The sequence below is a fragment of the Onychomys torridus genome, chromosome 5 (assembly GCF_903995425.1).
Source record: "Onychomys torridus chromosome 5, mOncTor1.1, whole genome shotgun sequence".
Lineage (NCBI taxonomy): Eukaryota > Metazoa > Chordata > Mammalia > Rodentia > Cricetidae > Onychomys > Onychomys torridus.
Window position 1 is genome coordinate 85,014,733 of NC_050447.1, and position 11,017 is coordinate 85,025,749.

Here is an 11,017-nt window from a genome sequence, read left to right on the forward strand (position 1 = left end):
AAGATCTTAGAATTCAAAACAAGAGATGACCAGCTATTGTCAGCTGTGGTTGCAATCATAAAATGTGTATTTCAGAGACTCTGGAGGGAGAGAAATAGAACATGTAGCCCGAAATGCAAGAGAGGAATCCATTGGATGTACATGGATACTAATGGGTGTGGGTGGTATGAAGTGGCGGGATTTCTTGAGTTTGCTGAGTCCCACTTTAGGAACCAGTTGCCCTTGAATTCATCCTTAGAAATACTTTGGTCTGAACTTTCTTATTGTAAGCTCCTATGATACCTACCGTGTACGACTTACATCCCAAGATTCTTACCAAATGAGTCCTTCAAACCACATATCCTGCTCTTTCTAGAACCTCCTCCCCTTGCTTTAACTGGCATTCTGCCCTTGGCACCCACACTACAGTGGTTTGTGCACATATTTTTATCTTTCCAATGCTTGCTGAAGGCATACTGCTGGCTTGTGGGACCCTTTCACTGGTGTTGGTGGAACAAGATCCAATGTAGGAAAATACAATTTGTAGATACTTAAGGTAAGTTCAGGGTACTACCTCTCTTATGCCCCTAGAAGGGCTAAACACCAGGTGAAGTTTCTATAATTGAGCTTGGGAGTCAGAAGCTGTCTCCACCTCTGGTGGGAGAAAGACACAGCTGTGTGTGGTGACAGTGATGCCCTCAGTGACACCCCAGCGGACCACATAGAACCCTCTGGATATACCCAGGAGCAAGCCTCGTATTGCTCATCATGGATCAGATAATGCTCTCAAGCTTCAGAAGACCACATTGATTCAATTCTTGTGACAATGTGTTGGGACACATGCTACGAGTCAATATCTCACATTCAAAACATTTGGACAAGCGTTTGGGTTTGTTGGGCTTTTAAAATTATTTTGGAATCTCTTCCTCTCCCTCTCTCCCTCCTCTTAGTGTGTATGTCTGACAATACGTTAGGAATGAGATGATCGATATTGATTGTCAACTTGACAGGACCTAGTGTCCCATGGAAATGCCTGTGAGGAATTATCTAAATGAGATTAACTGAGGTGGAAAGATCCACCATAACATAGGCAGCAACATACCATGGGCTGGGGTCCTAGACTGAAGAAGAGAGAGAGAGAGAGACAGGAACAGTAGCCTTCCTCTCGCTCTCTGCCTCCTGGCTGCAGATGCACTAGGACCTGCCGCCTCAACCCTACTGCTTCTCCACCGTGATGTCTGCACCTCGAACTGTGAATCAAACAAAGTTCCTCCTCCTCCTCCTCCTCCTCCTCCTCCTCCTCCTCCTCCTCCTCCTCTTCCTCCTTCTCCTTCTTCTCTTTCTTCTTCTTCAAGTTGTTGTTGTCAGGGAATTTGATCACAGTAACAAGAAAAATAACTAATACAAGATGCAAGTCTAAACACGAAATTCATTGATGTTTAATATACACTAGGTAGTGGTTTGAATAAAAATGTCTCCCATAGTCTCTTGTGTTTGAAACTTGGTACCCAGCTGTTGTGCCCTCTGAGATTGGGACTGGAAGAGAAGACGTGGAAAGAAGCTAAGCAGGTACTGAACAGGCTTTTGTTAGACCCACCAGGCTACACTCAGGATGGGAAGAGGATGGAGCCCCAGGGGGAGTTACTGAAGTGAGCCTTATAGGGAGTAGGATAGAGGCAAGCTTCAGATTATCTGGTCAAACCTTGAGTAGTGGAGGACTAAATGTTTCTAAATAAGGAGCATGCTATCTAATGTGACCTGGTATAAAGTTGTGAATTTGGAAGATGATGGTTTTGTCTTCCTAAGAGGAATGTGCCTGTAGGAGGAATCAAAACCCATCACCATCTTATAAGCAACTAGTTGGGGTACTGAGACAAAATGGTGTCACTGATGCTAAGCCTTGTTAGAAGCATTTCATCCTGATGGAAAACTCTTTAAGACAGGAAGTCCCTGAAAGCAACCAAATTCCCTTGGTCCCTCCCTCCCCAAAAGTATGTAAGCAGTAAAGACTGCCGAAAGTCGCTCTCAAAGAAAATCAAGCTGAAAAGAAGATTCTCAAAGGCCAAGTTTCAAAGACTTTTAGAACTAGCTGAGTTTCCTAGAAGAAGCAGATCAGCCAGCTGCCTGGAAGAGGTTTAGACCAGAGTCACATGGAAAGGACACTCTCTAACCTGTTGAGCTGCCTACAGGCTGTGCAGTGTGCTCCAGGTTTCCAGCTTTTGTGAACTGTCACCATGGTGGGCTGGCCCTTTGGTGATGCACCTGTCTTTGAGTCATTTCTGCTCCTGTAAGTATTTCCTCACCCTGTTCCAGTGACTCCAATAAAACTCATCAGTTTCCCCAGGTCAGTTCCCTATCTGGGGTGAGTAGATATTTGTCCGAGTCTCTCCAGGAGTAGTATCACACAGCACTAGTTGGTGGTGCTGTTTTGGGGAGGCTATGGAACTGTTAGGAGATGTGGCCTTGCTGTAGGAAGGACATCTCTGGGCTTTGAGGGTTTATAGCTTCAGTCCATTTCCTGTGCTCTCTGCTTCCTGTATGGTTGAGATGTGAGCTCTCAGTTTCTGCCTCCTGCTGTCTGCCGCCGTGCCTTCTCCGTCATGATGGGCTCTAACCCTCTGGAACTATAAGCCACAAGAGACTCTTTCTTCCATAAGTTGCTTGTGTTCAGAATATTTTATCACAGCAACAGAAAAGTAACAAATACACCCAGTCTGAGGGGAAGTACATGCAACATCTGTAACAATTTTCAACATAAAACGTGGTCATGGCGTGGAATTTTCGGTTATGCCCGTGGTCGAAGAGTTCCATATTTTGAAACATTTAAGATTTCAGATTCTAGGAGTCCCACCTGCGTTGTTATCAACTATCTGAAAGGTGAAGACATCAAGGAGTTGCACAGGCTTCCTGCAGGTGTGCAGGCCTGGCAGAGGCAGGTCTGGATCCAGTTGTGCTAACTGTGACTACAGTAAACATAGTGCTCCAGTCTTGTCTGCCCCGACAACCTCACATCTTATCTATCCGTACTTATGCACAGTCTGTAGTTAGTACTGCTGTGTCACTGTGGCCAAACGCCAACAGAAACAACCCAAGGGGTGAAGGCTTAATTTTGGATCCCTGTTTCACAGGGTTTAGTCCACAGCTGGGTTTCATGGCCCTGTGTACTTGGGTAGGCCACCATGGTGGTGGGAACATGGGGCCCAGAAAGTTCTCAATGGACAGTAAAATGGGGAAGGCAAGTACCCATCTGGCTTTTTGTGCCATTTCTGCCTTTGGTCCTCTCTGGGCCCCTAGCCAGTGGGACGAAGGGGTCCACCTCCAACAGAGTTCTCTAGACCCGGCTTCTGATGCCCCTCACCAATTTCCTGGGTGATGATGAGTCCAATCAAGTTGTCAGTGACCATGAACCAACACATCACATCCTGACTGGCTCTTCCTTTTGGTTGCTGGAACACACACCAGCTTGAGTACTTGTCAGAACTCTGTCTGCATCAACCCTCCCATCGGTCTTCACATGACTGGCTGCTTCTTGTCATATGGGTCTGATTCAAACATTTCCTCAGAGACACATTGGAATTCAATATAACTCGCAATTCTGTCCCAAACTTATCGCGATCCCCCCATTCCGTGCCAGCCTTCCCACCTCTAGCCGGTTCTCTGCATCACTCAGCACAGGCGGAAGTCATTTTAATTGTTTGCTGCTCATATTTTTTCATATTTGAAGGTCAGCCTGATCAGGGCAAGAGCAGCCCCTGTAACCTGGCTTATTATTTCTAGCACCTGTGGTCCTGTAGCAGGAACAGTGGCATCTAAAGATGACATTTTAAAGAAAAAAATAAATGAAATTCCAGCAGTCAATCCATATTCACCTTATCATTGCTATCATTCTAGAAAGTGTTTTTGTGAAACAGAGCCAAAGAGTTATTTCACATAACCAATGGATGCTGAGAATTCACATTCCATTTTGTTCCTAGAAGAAGGTTCAGGATGGGGCCCCTGAGAGCATGCTGGCGACTGTCTGCATGACACCCTGCAGCTCCTCCAAGAATAACAACACTGTTTCAATGGGGAGGCTGCATAAGCCGATGCTCTGTTGGAGATTGGTTAAAAGATGTTTGTGAAAAAAAATGTTTTCCTGAGTGCTCCCAGCTTCATGGAAAGTTGTCGCTTTAAAGGTGCCTGGAGCAGAGTCTCTATGAAACAGCTGAAGTGTTGCAGGTGCTGTGGAGACTTTCTGATAGAGACCAAACCTCAGAGCTCCTGACTTGGCCGCATTTGCCCAGGGAGAGTTGTGCTTGTTCTGCTGGTGTCTGTGAGCAGGGCATCCTGTGAAGGCAATCTGTTCCACGAAGGACTGCTGCCCATGACCACTGCTGCATCTGTGCCTACTGGATGTTTAAATTGTCCCCTGACACCAAGGGGCCTGCTGGCTACTAAAGCTTTGCGTAAGTATCATTGTGAGGGACATTCCATTCAAATAAATAAATAGATAGATAGATAGATAGATAGATAGATAAATACATACATACATACATAAATAAAACAAAAGTGGGAAAATGAAGGAATGCTATGGATTCCAGGTGGGATTAAAGATTTGGACTGATGTTCATTTGGAAAACAGGATTGAGAAAACTCCCAGAGCAGCCAGGGAGGTTGCTAAACCACTAAAGAGCTCTCTGTGCAAACATGAAGAAGACTGGAGTCCAGCTCCCCAGAAACTAAGTAGAAAGCCTGGGTGGCAGCCCCTGCAGTTTCAGCACTTGGGAGTCAGAGGCAGGGGTCCGGTCCCCAGGGAAAGCCAGCGAAGTAGACAGCTGCGTTGGAGAGCTCTTGGTTTAGTGAGGGACCCCATCTCCATGAAGTGAAGAGAGGCTGAGGGATATACCAGATCACAACTTCAGATTTCCACATGCACACACATATGTACCTACACAATCCAAGTACACATACCGTATATAAGTAGACAAAAATTTCCATCCAGAATAGAGAGAAGTGGAAAAAATATTCTGAGAGAAGATCATTCTGGAGACCATCTTTGTAAACTTAGTAAAAAGTTCTACATTTTCGTAAATACATGTTGGGAAACATATTATTACAGAGCCAAAACAGCCTTGGTTGAAGAAATAGTTGAAAAAAAACCTTTTTCCTTTAAAACACTTTTATTATTTTTTGAGAATTTCATACAATGTGTTTTGATCATATTCACCAACTTCTCCTCCCAGATCCACCCTCACTTCCCTATCCCTGAATTCCTGTACTCTTTTATTTAAAAAAATTAGTAGACTTTGAGGCCAGCTTGGGCTACCACGTGAGTTCTAGGAAAGGCACAAAGCTATACAGAGAAACCCTGTCTCGAAAAACCAAAAAAGAAAAAAACTTTACCACCAAAAAAAAAAAAAAAAAAAAAAATTAGTAGACTGTCAACTTCAATTTATTCTGTCCATATACCTCTGGGTGTGGGGTCATCCACTGAAGCATGGTTTATCTACCAGGATCTACACCCTTAAACCAGTTCTCTTTCCCAAGAACCTGTCAACTGTCTGTAACTCCTCATTGAGAGGTGGGAGCTCATAACTTCCTTCCCATTCCATGATAGGATATGGCCTGGCTTGATCCTGTGCGGGTCTTAAGCAAGTCACACCACCACTGTGAGTTTGTGAGTGCAGGGGCCCTGTTCTATGCAGAAGACACTGGTCCACTCAGGTCCTTTCTGGCCTCTTTCATCCATGCTTCCATGATGGTCCTTGAGCTCTGGGGAGAGAGTGTGATACTGATGTCCCATTTATAGCTGAGAACTCCAGTTTCCTGCCCTTTGACCAGTTGTGAGTGTCTGTATTAACCATCAGCCACTTCTCTAATGAGATGTGATCTGAGAGCCTCTCTAAACTATAGGTGGAGAGATATGGCTTTAGAAGTTAGTTTGATCCTATGTTCATTTAGCAATTTAATAGTAGTAGGGTCACCCTTGGGGTGGGTTATCTCCCCAACCATGGATTCTTGGCCAGATTTGAAGTATCGGACATGTTTTTCCTCCTGTGGAATGGGACTTAAATCCAGTTAGAAAGGGGTTGGCTAACCCCATAACATTTGCACCACTATTTCACTCATGGGCATATCATGCCATAGCAGTCATCATTACAGAACACAGTGCTCACAGTTGGTTAAGACTGTTGATGACTCCCCACTCCAGCCTGAGTATAACACTTGAAGTATTAGGAGAGACAGATATCAGGGAGGAGTCTTTGGCTTTAAGGGAGGGATAACTAATTCTCAGGATGTTTGAAAAAGCCATATGAAAACTTATAAACTTTGTTTGTGTGTGTGCGTGCATGCATGCATGCGTGTGCTCTTTTTGAGTGTATTCATATAAAAGAGCTTAATTGGAGTTACCCTAAATAGAGTATGATGCTCCTCCCAGAAGCTATAGGTTGCCAAATAGAAAGGTCCGTGCTGGGTGCAGGATACCCCCTTTGAGTTACTGGACAGAGATGTCCCAGAGACCCCCTAAATAATATAAGCTATTGTCATCACTCTTAGTTGCCCAGCAAAACTTGATGATAAAACCCTATTGCTGAAGACACCATGCACATTGGTCACAGGGCACGGAGGAATTAAATCGCTACTGACTAGAAACAGTTGGATTTTTAGCAACACCTAAATATATGTTTATATTAAGAATGTTGATGACCAGAAGTGACTCACACTTACCTAAAAGCCATTAAACAAACATTCCATGAATCCAGTCCTCAGAGAATTTACTGAGTAAGCCTTGGCAGAGGCCAAGAATCTATATTTGAAAAATTATCTCAGTTCATTTTGACATAGCTGGATGGTCAGGTTTAGGTTTGTAAACTACTAGTTTTAACATCAGAGTCACAGGACTGAACCCTACTGACAGCAACATGTGTGTGTTTGGGGGGAAGAACTGGGGAGGTTGCTGTTTAGGATAAATAGCACCTGATTTCTTCCTCATTGAGTTCATTCTATTGAGTAAAAATTAATAACTGATTACATGTATTTGAGTAAGGAAGAATGGGACCAGTAAGTGAACTGAGCAAGAGAAGACAAAAGGAATCCCTATTCCTCAAGTTAAAGTTGCTCAATACCTTCTAAAATTAGTATTAGAACAGGCTTCTCCAGTCCAGAGCAACTCCAATTTTGTGTTTCCCAGAATTCCTCTTTAGGTCATGCTGACCTTGGGGACTCACTGTAAACTTATACATACAGCTTGATAAAAAGATTATTTCTTTGACTCTCTGAGAAAAAAATTCTTTATTCATTGATCTGGAGATATGTACAGAAAATTGAGGCCACCTGTAAGGTAGTTTGTGACTCAAAGGTTACGGCCCCATGTGGCACTTTGGTATCTAATTCAGCCTTGAGTTGAGATGTTCCATGTCTCGTAGGTACCATAAAGGAGTGATCCCAGAGTAGTCTCCTCCATATTAGGCCCTCTGATGCCCAGGCCAAGAAAAGTACAACCTTCTCTCAATTTTTCCATAGAAGTTAATCTCGATTGTCAATTTTGTTAGATTGAGAGATGCCTGCCTCTGGGATTAGGGGAACACACCTCTCAGTGTATCTGTGTGAGCATTTCCAGAGACAATTCGATTATGAGGGCTAAATCCAATTTGATGGTTTAATTCATTGGTGGGTCAGATATGAGTAGACTTCTGAATGTGATGGGGCCATGGAAGCTAGTATCCAGTTGGAGGAAATGGGTCATAGGGTATGGCTTTAAAGGGAATAGATTAGCCTTGGTCCCTTCCAATTACTTTTCTGTTTCCTGGCCACCTTGAGGTGAGTGGCTGTCTTCTACCATGTTCCTATCTGCCTCACCTCCAGCTCAGATCCATGGAATGAGCCATCCATGGACTGAGATCTTGGAAACTGAGAGCCTGATTAAGTATTGTGTGTGTGTGTGTGTGTGTGTGTGTGTGTGTGTGTGTGTGTGTGTGTGTGTTGGAGGTGGTGGTATGGGTATACCACAGTACAAGTGTGGAGGTCATGGTTCTTTCCCTCCACCATGTGGGCTCCAAGGATCAAACTCAGGTCATTGGGCTTGGCAGTCAGGGCCAACTGAGTCATCTGGTTTGTCTTACTTCTTCTTAAGAAGTTGTTACTCTTAGATGTCTGTTATAATGTATGTACATAAAGTAAGTTTATAAAATAATGTTTCCCTGTAACTTTGGCAACCCAGGGTCTTTTGTGCTTCTGTGTGAATTTTAGGATGTCCCCATATTTTTGTGAAAGATATCATGGAGATTTTGATTGGAATGCATTGACTGTATTGGGTAGAATTGCTGTTTTCACAATATTATCTTTTCCAATCCATGAAAATGGGGGATCTTTGCATCTTTTCATGTCTTCCTTAATTTCTTTCTTCAGAGATTTCAAGTTTTCATTTTAGATGTCTTTTGCCTCCTTGGTTAGGTTTACACTTAGGTTTTTTTGTTTTCTGAGACTGTTATGAGTGGGAGTGTGCTCACAATCTCTTTCTCAGAATATTTGTTATTGGTGTATTTAAAGTTGATTTTTTTTTTTATTCTGTCACTTTGATGAAAGTACCCACAGTTTCTAGAAGCTTTCTGGTGGAGCTTTTGGGGTCTCTATATAGTGGTATATCATCTACAAAGGGATCATTTGACTTCTTCTTTTCCTATTGGTCAGGATGTTTCATCTCAGCAACAGAAAGCAGAAGAGCAGTAAACAAAACTATTCCTCTGTATTTGCCTCAGCCATGCATAGTGTATTCCCAAGGGCCAGGTCTGGGAAAGCACATTTCCTTCCTAATAATGTTTTCTTTTACTTAAATGTAAGTTAATACAGTGTGTGTGTGTGTGTGTGTGTGTGTGTGTGTGTGTGTGTGTGTGTGTGTGTGTGTTTATGCTTGCATGCACACATTGGTGACAATGGCCACAGAGGCCAGAAGAGGGTTTCAGATCTTCCAGGGGTTACAGGTGGCTGTTCGGTACTCCCCTGAGTGCTGCACAGTCACCCAGGTCCTCTGCAAGGGCAGCAAGTGCTCTTAACTGCAAAGCCCTCTCTCTAGCTCCTAATCCTATTTTCTAAGGCTGATAAGGCAAGTCTGATTGCTGCTTCACCCGCTCTAACTGTACCTTGGCTCTTCCTCTTTCACAAGCAGCTTTACCTACTCCCGTGAGAGGCCCTCTGTGAACCTTCATGATTCTCAGACTGCATTCAGCATCTGCAGGAACCATACAGCAGAACTCTGGGTCCTGACATATACATATTTAAAAAAATCAAAGCTAGGTAACATAATGCACACATATTGTCACATCCAGGTTTTCCTCTCCCATCTGTGTAGCACTTGCTGGATTCTGAGAACACCGAAAATAAGCTGGTGAACTGGCACAGGTCCCTGGACCACAGACTGTTGAGTTGTTGCAAACCTTTTTCCTGAAAGCATTTCACCACAAATCAGTTCCCCAGATGCCCAGTTTCCTGGATGACTGAGGCATTTCCCCCAGCCGCCACCTCTTTCTTACACAAAGAGCATGAACCTGCCTACTGCCTTCTCTGTCCTGGCACACTTCATCCCTGCCCTGGTATCTGCCCTTTCAGCCATCCATGTCTCTGCATCTACAGTGTTTTAGGAAAAAAAAATTGGGGAAAATTGGACTGACCCACGCTTGCTGTCTGCCCAGCATTTCCTACCCAGCCCAGCCCTCACAGCATCTGATTCCTGTCTCCACCTATGGAAATGGAGCAAAAGCAAACTATCTTGCTTTAAAGATTTGAGGCTAGGCTGGTGGTCTACCGTCACCACCTGGTGACTTGACACGTTGGGTCCCATGATCTGGACTGCTTCCCTAGCAGATGTGGGGTCTTGACTGTGGCCTTTCAAAGCCAAGGTCAGTCAGGAAGCTAGCTGACTACTCCTGTTTTCATGAGGGTTGTGTGTGTGTGTGTGTGTGTGTGTGTGTGTGTGTGTGTGTGTGTGTGTGTGTTTGAGCACTGTGGTCTGCCAGAAAGACTGTGTGCAGCAGCTGTCAGCCGGTGGGTCTTGATAAGTCTCAGAAGGGGGTAGCTGTATTGGTTTACTCCTATTTATGCCATTATGCCTCATAAGGGAAGCAGGGTCTGAGAACAATGGAGACCTCCTGTTGGCCAGCTCACCCTGCAAGTTACTAACCCCAGGGTCTTGAGAAAGCCATTGACATATCCGTGGCTTTGTGTACCTCATCACAGTCTGAGTTTTTTCAAAGGTATTCAAAGGAGGAAGATTAAATTGCTGGGGGAAAAATGTTGAATATTAGGTATATCTACAGAAGAAAAAATCCCAGTGTATGGGACAGCAAGAATGAAGCTTGGAGAGGCTGGAGATGGCTTTGTGGTTTAGAGTGCCTGCTGCTCTTCACAATCAACTGCCTTGCTTATACATCCCAGAGGTATGAGAGGACTCAAGTTCAGTTCCCCACGCCCATTTAAGCAGCTTATAACTGTAACTCCAGCTCCAGGAGCTCCACCGACCTCTTCTGGCTTCCTGCCTGCCAGCCTTCTTTCCTGGAAATCCTGGACCCCTCTTGAGAGCTGACCTGCTTTTACCTGTTTGGCTTGGGGAAACTTGGAGGAATGATCAGGCAGTGAGCGAACCACGTGGAAAAGGATGACATGGTAATCTTTGCCCATATTTTAAAGGAAAATAAATTTCCCTGATTCGTGGTTATTTACAGCATGGCAATCAAGCAAATGCCATGAAATGCCAATAATTTTTAAAATCAGCCTTAAATAGCTGAACTCTCAACAGCGGCCCATAAAGTCTGGCTTGGCGGTTGTTAGGTAGTTATGGTTAAATTGACAGTCCTTCAGGGAGTTAGGATATCCAAAAGGCAGAGGTCGTTAAGGCTTTAGTGATTAACGGTTGGGCTTGTTGGTTGAAGAAGTTTTATAGTGCACATTTAAGCTTAACTGCCTGTGAGAAGGTGAACATGAAATAGAGGTTATCAGTTCTCCATGGCTATTCCATTTTTAATTGACCTGGGAGTATTCCGGCCCTCTAGCAGTCAAGCCTGAA